This window comes from Notolepis coatsorum (genome assembly GCF_963971535.1).
Source record: "Notolepis coatsorum genome assembly, chromosome: 12".
NCBI classification, from domain to species: domain Eukaryota; kingdom Metazoa; phylum Chordata; class Actinopteri; order Aulopiformes; family Paralepididae; genus Notolepis; species Notolepis coatsorum.
Genome location: NC_140176.1, coordinates 119,906,217 through 119,917,001, shown reverse-complemented (window position 1 = coordinate 119,917,001; position 10,785 = coordinate 119,906,217).

Sequence of the window (10,785 nt, the reverse complement as noted above, 5' to 3'; positions counted from 1 at the left end):
TGCCGACAAAGTTGTTTAAATAAGGGGAGAAAAGTAGCTAAAACCAATGTATTTGGATGGGACAGGAAGTACTATTGGCAACCGGAAGTCAGCCGGAAGTGCCTACTTTCAATTTGTGCAAGTGGAGAATTGAGCCCCCCTCTGCGAGACACTCCTTGCCCCCTGCTGCCTGACTCTGTACACCTTGGTCACCCGCTGCCCCCTTATTCAATTCCCTAACCACCTCCTCCAATGTCAGACCTTCCATACCCAGATGTTGAACCGCTATCCTAACAATCATCTTTGTTCTATCTGTTCTACCCTCAATCTTTGCCGCAGTATTAATTACCCCTGCCACGAAGCCCACAATACTCAATTTCTCCTCCCACACCCTCTCTCTATCCTCCTGCCCTACCCTTTCTGCCAACTGCCCTACAAACCCCTGCACCCTAACTTGACTTCCTTGTCCTACCCTCCTAGCCGCCTCTGCATACGATAACTTACCCTCCCTTCTAACACTCTGAACCACTACCTCCCTCTTCATCACCTCACACCCCCTAAACGCTACACTATGCTCCCCTCCACAACTACAACACCATAGCTTCACACCCTCTCCACACTTCCAATAGTCATGCTCCCCGCCACACCTAGCACACCTCTGTCCCTTCCTACATGAAACTGCTATATGACCAAATTCCTGGCACCTGTAACATCTCAGAGGACTCTGAACAAATTCCCTAACCCTATACACCCCACTCCCTACATACACCTTACTTGGAACAACCTCACCTTCAAACTTAATCACAACCGTCTCCGTCACTACCCTATCTGCCCCCCTCTTCATCCTTTCTGCACCATTAACTTTCCCATTACGCACATCTCTCCCCAACTCTTCCACCAGCTGCTCTACGCTAACCTCCACCGAAACCCCAGCTATCACCCCCTTACATCCCCCCTCCCTCTTCTCCCCTACTCTCACAACCTTAATTATACCCACCCCTCCAATGCTCCTCATCTTCCTAGCCCTCTCCACCTGATCCACACTAACACACCCTACGGCCAGATTCCCATCCTCCAAAACTCTCGCATACTTTACCTCCCCTAATTGCTTACCTATGAGTTTGGGCAACTCGAAAAATCCTAATTTCCGCACTCCCCCCTTCCCCTCAAACCTAACCACTATATGAATCACTTCTGCAACACCATTACCTACACCCTCGCCTTCTGACCCACTCGAGCTATCTCCCCTACCCTTCTTCCTCTTTATCCCCTTCCCACTGTCCCTGCTCCTCTTCTCCACCTTACTCCACCCTTCTCCCCCGCTCTCACCCCCCTCCATACTTTCACCATCTGACTCCCTTCCCCTGTCACTACCATCCACGTCCCTACCGACACCTCCCTCGCTCTCACTACCCGCCCCAGCTCCCAGCGGCGAAAGCAGTTCATCATGGATCAGCAAGGCGGCCACATCCACCTCCTTGTAACCGATAAAGCCGTCTAACACGACCCGGCACTTTTTACCGTCGATCCAGGAAACAACCCCCGGGTACCTCGCGCCTTCCCCCGAAATGTCAGCTATACAACGGGATCCCACCCTCCACTCCGGTGCCGCCTCCACTTCTCCGCATCAGCAGCTAGTTCTCCAGCGTTCCTTCCTACAAAAGGTAGCCGCATTTCCCAATAGGGTATATCTGCGGAGCCACAGAGCCCTGCGTGGACGGGTTTGAGGCGGGGCTTCGTGGCGTGGACAAGTATTGGCCTGGACAAGTATTTGCACTACTGCGCATGCGGATGAGGGGGGGGGGGGGGGGGGGGCTCTCTCGCTCGCTCTCTCTCTCATTTACGACATACACAACTTAACTTTCATCTCGTTTACATCAGGGTCCCCCATTTTAGTATTTAGTCTACTAGCCACTAGCCAGAGTATTGAAACAATTTCAGTCATAGATGGTCGTTATTGCTGGTGTGAGGTTAACTGTTTAATATCTGAGAGAGATTAGCCTTTAATACACATTTTGCTGCTGGTCTGCTGGTCATGTATTTGAACATGAAAACACAGGGTCCCTCACTAACCTGCGTCCCCAAAAGTGTCCATTTTAGTTTTCGTTTTTGAGGACTGCATACTTTTTTTGCAAACCAAAATACTATACTTTATACTTATCGCACATGCATGAGCCTCTTTTGAAAGATAACATTCTGAAGTTTATGATACAAAAAGAAAGATCACTTTTAGTGCTAATGAAATAGAGTAACATAGGTCTGAACTTGAATTGTAGAACAACTTGTTACTCAAGTTTTTCTGTAGTAGTTAGTTGTCCAGCGGTAGTATTTCCCCAGAAGGTGGTATGGCTTAAAAGGCCTGAAGCCTTATGTAGTACATGTCCAAATTTCATAAAGATCCATTCAGAAATGAGTGATTAGGAGTGATTTTGGTCAACTGTACAAATGAAAAACTTAGTTTTCTTATAGACTTCAATTCATTCGGCTTTTTTTCTCTTCCTGTTTTTGCTCATTCGTTTTTCATCCCTGATTCATACATCCCCAGGTGGGGTATCATTGGAAAGCCACACTCATTGGCTACAACCCTCCACAATCATTTTCGAGATCGCCAAATGATTGACGGAATTAGAGTCCCAAGAGTCGGGAGTGGTATTTTGCGCAATACTGTGTACTTTGCACAAGCCTCAAATACCGGCATGTAACTCGAGAACCGCTGAACGGATTTTTGTCACCTGAAAGGGCTCTCGACAGGCAACAAATGGGCCTTCAATTCGATATATATATTGTATTACAAAATATGCACACGAGCCACTAGTGGTCGCCAAAGTGCCGGTGGGAAAATCGTCCTAAAAAGGGCCCACATGTGGGCCCTTGCATGTTAAGAGACTTAAGAGGCTTTAGTGTGCACCCAATAAGTCATTTTCTCTGTAAACTGTACAGCCTTCCTCCTAATATTATTGAGGCATTGCAAGCCATTGATAAGAGGAGAACTTTGATAATTTTTCTAAAGCTATCTGCTCCATTGATTACAGAGTAAATAACACCTATTTAATCATTTAATCTCGCATAGTTTGTAGGTTTTTGAAAGTCATGACTCATTCCTTTACATAATGGTGAAGATAGAAGTTATCTCAATAATTACAGACCAATTTCCAAACTATACTGTCTAACAAAAATCCTGTAATGAATAATCAACCCAATGTAGTCTGGGGGGCTAGGAGCACGGGGCTGGTTGGAGGGCGAGGAGCACGGGGGCTGGGTGGGGGGCTGGGTGGAGGGCGAGGAGCACGGGGGCTGGGAGGGGGGCTAGGAGCACGGGGGGCTAGGAGCACGGGGCTGGTTGGAGGGCGAGGAGCACGGGGGCTGGGTGGGGGGCTGGGTGGAGGGCGAGGAGCACGGGGGCTGTGTGGGGGGCTAGGAGCACGGGGCTGGGTGGGGGGCTAGGAGCACGGGGGCTGGGTGGGGGGCTAGGAGCACGGGGCTGGGTGGGGGGCTAGGAGCACGGGGCTGGGTGGAGGGCTAGGAGCACGGGGGCTGTGTGGGGGGCTAGGAGCATGGGGGCTGGGTGGGGGGCTAGGAGCACGGTATATATTAATATAGTGAGGAAGATGTAGATGTGGTGGCAATAGGGGGGGGGGGGTGATTGTTCAGTTCAGTGATGGCTCTCTGGAAGAAGCTGTTCTGCTGCCTGGAGGTGGTGAGGGGGGGGGGGGCTTTGAAGGCCCTGTATCTCCTCCCAGATGGCAACAGGGAGAAGAGGTGGTGAGAGGGGGGGGTTTCATCCAGTGTGGGCAGGGGGAGGCCGAGGATTTGATGGGAGGTGTTTATGACTCTGGAGGGATTTTCTTTCATATTCTGTGCAGTTTGCGTCCTCAGTGATGTGGGTCCCTAGGATCTTAAAGCAGCACCTCCACATCTGCGATGAGTGGCCCAATTTGGCTCTGGGCGTTCCCAGACAAAGAGAGGGACAGAGATTGGCTTATGTTCCTTTACTCAATAGGATCCCCATGTACTTATACTAAGCAGTATACTCAATAGGATCCCCATGTACTTATACTAAGCAGTATACTCAATAGGATCCCCATGTACTTATCCTAAGCAGTATACTCAATAGGATCCCCATGTACTTATCCTAAGCAGTATACTCAATAGGATCCCCATGTACTTATCCTAAGCAGTATACTCAATAGGATCCCCATGTACTTATACAAACAGTATACTCAATATAGGATCCCCATGTACTTATCCTAAGCAGTATACTCAATAGGATCCCCATGTACTTATACAAACAGTATACTCAATAGGATCCCCATGTACTTATCCTAAGCAGTATACTCAATAGGATCCCCATGTACTTATACAAACAGTATACTCAATATAGGATCCCCATGTACTTATCCTAAGCAGTATACTCAATAGGATCCCCATGTACTTATACTAACAGTATACTCAATAGGATCCCCATGTACTTATACTAAGCAGTATACTCAATAGGATCCCCATGTACTTATCCTAAGCAGTATACTCAATAGGATCCCCATGTACTTATACTAAGCAGTATACTCAATAGGATCCCCATGTACTTATCCTAAGCAGTATACTCAATAGGATCCCCATGTACTTATACTAAGCAGTATACTCAATAGGATCCCCATGTACTTATCCTAAGCAGTATACTCAATAGGATCCCCATGTACTTATACTAACAGTATACTCAATATAGGATCCCCATGTACTTATCCTAAGCAGTATACTCAATAGGATCCCCATGTACTTATACTAAGCAGTATACTCAATAGGATCCCCATGTACTTATCCTAAGCAGTATACTCAATAGGATCCCCATGTACTTATACTAAGCAGTATACTCAATAGGATCCCCATGTACTTTGTTTTAAGTCGCTCCACGCCACTGCGGGGCACAGGACGATTATGAGGTAACTATCACCAGAGCCAGACTCAGAGGATTTGGAGCAGCTGTCGTGTATTAAGCCAGTGGTTCTTAAACCAGGAGTCCTTCCGGTAGTTCCAGAGGGTCCCCAGAAAAATGGGGCCAATAGTCCAATGAGAGAATACAGTATATTCTGATTATCCTGATCATAGGTCTCACTGTCTACTGTTATCTCAGCTATAGAAGCTAATCTCTGGACTAAATCACATCCAACAACAAAGATCTTCTCAGATCAAAATCAAATAGAGCAATACACTGGATTAAAGAGATTATGCAATATATCAAGCTACAGAAGATACAGAAGGGTCTGTTTTGAGATTTTATGCAATTTGGCAACCTTTCTTGACATTTGTCGAAAAGATTTAAGCAGAGAATGTAACCCCATGTTTATTTCTGTATGTGTGTGTCTCCTCATCAATTGTGTAAAATGACTTACTTTAATTGAGTAAACCCAGGAACCTTCTGATTACCAGACGACCGCTCTACCTCCTGACCCACTGTCACCATGTTTTGATATTAACAGCAAACCCGAGGAAATTAGATGCAGTCATACAGCTGCTGCCTAGAAATGGCCTATAATATCTATATCATAAGGGAAAGCCAATCAGGCAACATCTGTTGCTGTCTATGGCTTTATAGTACATACTCACGTGTTATTTTCATTCATCAGATAATACCTACAACGACACTAATAACCTGGACTTTCCGTATGACTACTCCTCCATCATGCACTATGGAAGGTAAGATGAGGAGAAAGGTAGAGAAAAGCCTACCGCTAGGCTAAAGAACAATCTACATGTTTCTCAATCTCAATTCACATAAGAAAGGAATGCCTGTTCTTCTCCAATCATCTTGGTCTCCATCTCTGCAGGACGGCCTTCACCAACAAGCACAGAGAGGAAACCATAACGCCCATCCCTGACGCCACCGTTCCCATTGGACAGAGGAGGAGCTTGTCTGACCTCGACATTCTCAAGCTCAACAAGCTCTACAAATGCTGTAAGTGTGACCAGTGTAGCCACAAATACACACAGACCATGTCTAATGTCAAATGCATAGTTTCCCAAAATGTTGATGTGTTATTTTAATATTTTATTCAGAAGTTTTCTCTCAGCATCCTGATCTAGGAAATGGCTCATCTTGCAACTTTGAGCTGAATTAGATCAACCACTGTTCCTGAAATCATACATTTGTACACCCATCTTTTAGGTGAATATTTCTCTCACTGAAGTATATATTATGGAATTAGGCCTATGGATGAAGGATTTAGTAACTCCACCATATGGAATGAGTTTACTTAATGAAGAGAAATAAAAGCATTATGTAGATACACTTGGTAGTGTCAGTGTGCATGAGAGGTCATCAGCCCCAGGTGTGTTGTGCTGGGACCTCCCCTAAGGTCAGCCCATCCTCTGACTCTTTTACTTGTAATAGTACCAGTCACGCATAATGTTTAAAAGAAACCCCAAGGCTTACAGTGTTACAAGTCTAGGATGTTGGAGTCCTATAAGCTGAAGCTATATTGATTTACTGAGACATGAGTCAAACAAAGGGAAGCACATGGTTAATTTTTCAGAATGTTTATTCATAGAATGCAATCATATAAAACCAAAAGTATGTCATTGTTTGGATACAGTAGAAGTTATGAAATACAGATTTGTACAAATTTGGTCAGAGACATAAAACATTACGAGTCGATCTTTTCAGCAGTGTCCTGTTTGTTGCCAGAGTCGGTCTGTGTGGTGCTTCCCTCTGTCTGTGTGCTGAGGAACTGTGGTGTTGGTGTCTTCTTCTCCAGGCAACATCTGATGGCAACCTCTCTCTCAGCCTCCTCAGCAGATGGAGGCTTTGCTGCCTGGATGTGGAGCCTCCCGTCCTGAGCCAGGGAGCAGGTGACGGCCTCAGGATCCACCCCTTCAGGCAGATCAAACTCCTGTCTGAACTCCTGCCGTCTGTAAGAGTAGGAGCTTTTCCCCTCCCCCTGCTTATTCTCTGTCTTCCCACTGACTCTCAGCTTCCTGCCCACCTGCTTGACAGACAGCTCCTCTGGGGAGAAGTCTTTAGTGTCCAGGGTCAGGCAGGGTTCACACTCGTCCTGGAAATTCAGACACTAGATTTCCAGTCATGGAAAACCTGGAAAATTACCAAATATCCTGGATAAAATATGATGTTGTCCTGGAAATGTACAATTGTATTTTAACCCCTAGGTGTGCATTTAGATTGAAACTCAACTGTTGGTAGGATTATAGCAGTACTACCGCCCAAAAGTTTGGGCCACGGTCCCTTTGTTTTGGCCCAACATGGTATTTGACAAGCACAAGCTTATTCTCCTCTTATTTAAAGTGCTGTAAAATCCTGATGTAATGACTACAAAACATACATTTTGTGACGAGTGTAGCACTGTAGCAGTCACCTGCAATGAACATGAGACACTTCATCAGGAACCCTGCATAATTAAAAAAGGAGGAATAAAATGTAGGTTAATTGTGTCAATACTAGGCCTACTGGTAAATTATATGACCGTTTGTGAGCAAGTGCTGTCTTGGATTGTCAAGAAAAACTCCTGGAAAACCTTTTCTCAGAAAGAGTAGATTCAAGATTCAAGAGGTTTATTTGTCACATACATACCAGGGCATACAGTGAAATGCGGATACATGCATACATTCCCTGCAGAGCTAACTCTGTACGCTGTAAGATTGGGGTAGTCATTCTCAGCAGAGCTAACTTTTACAGTACTTTAATACATAATACTGTAAAACTTTAATACATGTGTACATGGCTTTGGGTCCTTCAACAAAATACCAGGCAGTTCTTCCCATATTTTGATTATATGCCTTGTATTTGCCGTCGTCCATATCGCCATTCAGTGTCTATACGACCCGTTCAGTTGCTCATATGATTAGCGCTTTGACCTAACCGTCAAACAACATACAGTATGCGACCTGTTTGAGTTGTGTGGAGTGTGCCGGGGGCAGGGCTGGATTGATCAGGTCACGCGGACTGGACAGTTGAGATTGACCATCTCCGTGTGGAATCACTTCCTTAATGCACAGAATAAGTGTAATTTGTTCTAAATATATTCTTGTGTCTAAATATATTCCTTCCCATATATTTGTAATTGTCTAATTCACGTAGAGTTGACTATATAAGAAAGAAAAGCCATTTCTCTGCTCTTCTTCTCCCATCTTTCTGTCTTTCCCTGCATCAGTTACACACAAACAATCTGAGATTGGGTAAACCAACACACACACCTGAATATAGTTTGTAGTCTCACATGCAAGCCTGTACATAATCACTGACGCTTATAACACGCACGACAATCTTCAGATAGACAGACGCACTGGGACACAAACCCACACTGGGAACCCCCTGCATTTACACACACACACACACACACACACACACACACACACACACACACACACACACACACACACACACACACACACACACACACACACACACACACACACACACACACACACACACACACACACACACACACACACACACACACACACACACACACACACGCACACACACACACACACACGCACACACACCACACACACATGCACACACACACGTGCACACACACACACACAACCCCAAATCTCTCTCTCTCTCTCTTCTCTCTCGCTCTCTCTCTCTCTCTTCTCTCTCTCTCTCTCTCTCTCTCTCTCTCTCTCTCTCTCTCCTCTCTCTCTCTCTCTCTCTCTCTTGCTCTAGCATAGTTCACCATTTATAGACAGAAATGTCTAAGGAAATGTGTGTAGAATGTATGGCCGGTGGGGCTGAGCTAGAGACGCTAGAGACCTTCTAAAGCATAGGTGTCAAACCCATGGCCCGCGGGCCAAATGCGGCCCGCCACGTCATTTGATGTAGCCCCCCAAGAGCTCCGGTAAAAAAAAAAAAAAAAAAAAATCTTTTAACATTAATCTTGGGTTACAAAATAGCGGCGTTAAAATAATTGTGGGTTAATGCGTTAATAAAGCTTTGACAGCCTTAGTTATTACACATTCTTACACATACATGTGTGTTGAACATCTGAGGTATTGATGAAGTAACAAAGGAAAAAATCCAAAAGCACTTACTCCTCAGACATTATTTGACAATTTTACAGCCCAAAATACAAAAAAGATCCAGGCGGAATAGGTAACAAAGGGTTGAAGAAATATTGTCTGAACTGTCAGATGCAAGCTGGCTGTGTGACATAACCGAGCATCTCGCTCAATTGAATAAGAAGCTGTAGGGACGCAAACAAGTCCCACCCAAAACTTGACCAATATAGTTGTGAACTGAGACAACCCTTATTTTGTTATTTTTGAGTACAGTTACAGTTGTGTGTTCATGATGCAGACACATAATAGCAATTTCATTACGAATTGAAAATGGGGGACCCTGATGTAAACAAGTCGAAAGTCTTTCTCTGGTCTGCATCCCCTTAACAATTGTGTGTATTGAGCTGTACTGTACTGTACCCATTCTGCAATCTGTTAATTAAAGTTAATTAAACTATCTTCCATTAGTTGGATGTATGGCCTCTGCAAGGTTGTGTGCAGCCATTTGTTTTTGTAACATCTGCTACATCTGTCCCACGCGTTCTTTGCAGCTCACAGTTGTTAGTTCTGCCCCTCTTGACTGTGACAAAAAGGTTTTGAACAAACTTAATGTCATAGCTTGTATTTGATGATATTCTTCTTTGTTATTTACTTGAACTCGATTATTGATTGATGGAGTAATATGGGGTTCTGATAAACTAAAATTATTTGTTAAAATAACATAAGCTAACATATATTTTTACATCTATGCAAATGCATTATGCAATATGTATAACTTGAATAAGTAATAAATACAGAAACAACATGTTTAACAATATGTGAATGAGTAGCTACATTTATTTTACATTACATTAACATTTATACGGTCTTTGGTCCTTTGAGGGCAACCATAATGCTGATGTGGCCCTCTGTGAAAATGAGTTTGACACCCCTGCTGAAGCGTAGTGAAGGGACAGGTTGAGTTAGAAGCGGAATACACTTGTTTTCCTGAATATAGGCTCTGAGTCTCAAATAGGTCTCTTGAAGGACTCGGAGTACCTGACCCTTCCTCAACCCACTCCCGGGCCCCAGGGAACTGGGAGTGGCGATTGGTATATATTAGAAGCAAGGGACAGGTAAAGGAGATAAGGGAAAAATCAAACATTGGCAAAAGCCCTAAAACAGATGGCACAAGCCACAACATCCCCTCACCAGGACGGGTATGAAGAATACCATTCATATCCGGTCGTGCACAGTACCAGTGTACGAGCTACATCAGGAAGGATCCAGGGGAAATGGTTTGAGGGGTGGGTCTCAGGGGGGAAGAGCTGGACCCTGTAGAGGTGCTCAGAGAGGAGGTCAGCGAGGGGATTCAGCAGGGCCATCTTATTCTGCTTGTTGGGAGTGTGGCAAAATGGACCACTATGCCTCTGCATGTCCTAACGCACAAGGCCTGCCGTACGAGACGGAGGGGGACGACAATGTCAGCGAGAGGTATGTGTGTAGGTAAGCGGCCAGTCACAAGGACAACACCACACCCATGACTGTAAATGAGAGGAGGGCAATCATAGCAGCTGCCATGCCATACCTGTAGACCCTGTAACTGCTTGTGTAATGATGACCCTTCCTCTAGAATCGAACCATAGTTGTAACAGATTACAGAAATTCAAGAAGCCTATTGGAACGTGAGGTCCTGATATGATTTGATTAATATATCTGCATTATTTTATCCCACTTTATGCTTTGCTCTTGCGTATACCTTTGGGTTTAGTGTGGGATTAATAGTGCTTTAAGATCCATACTGTACAAACCAAA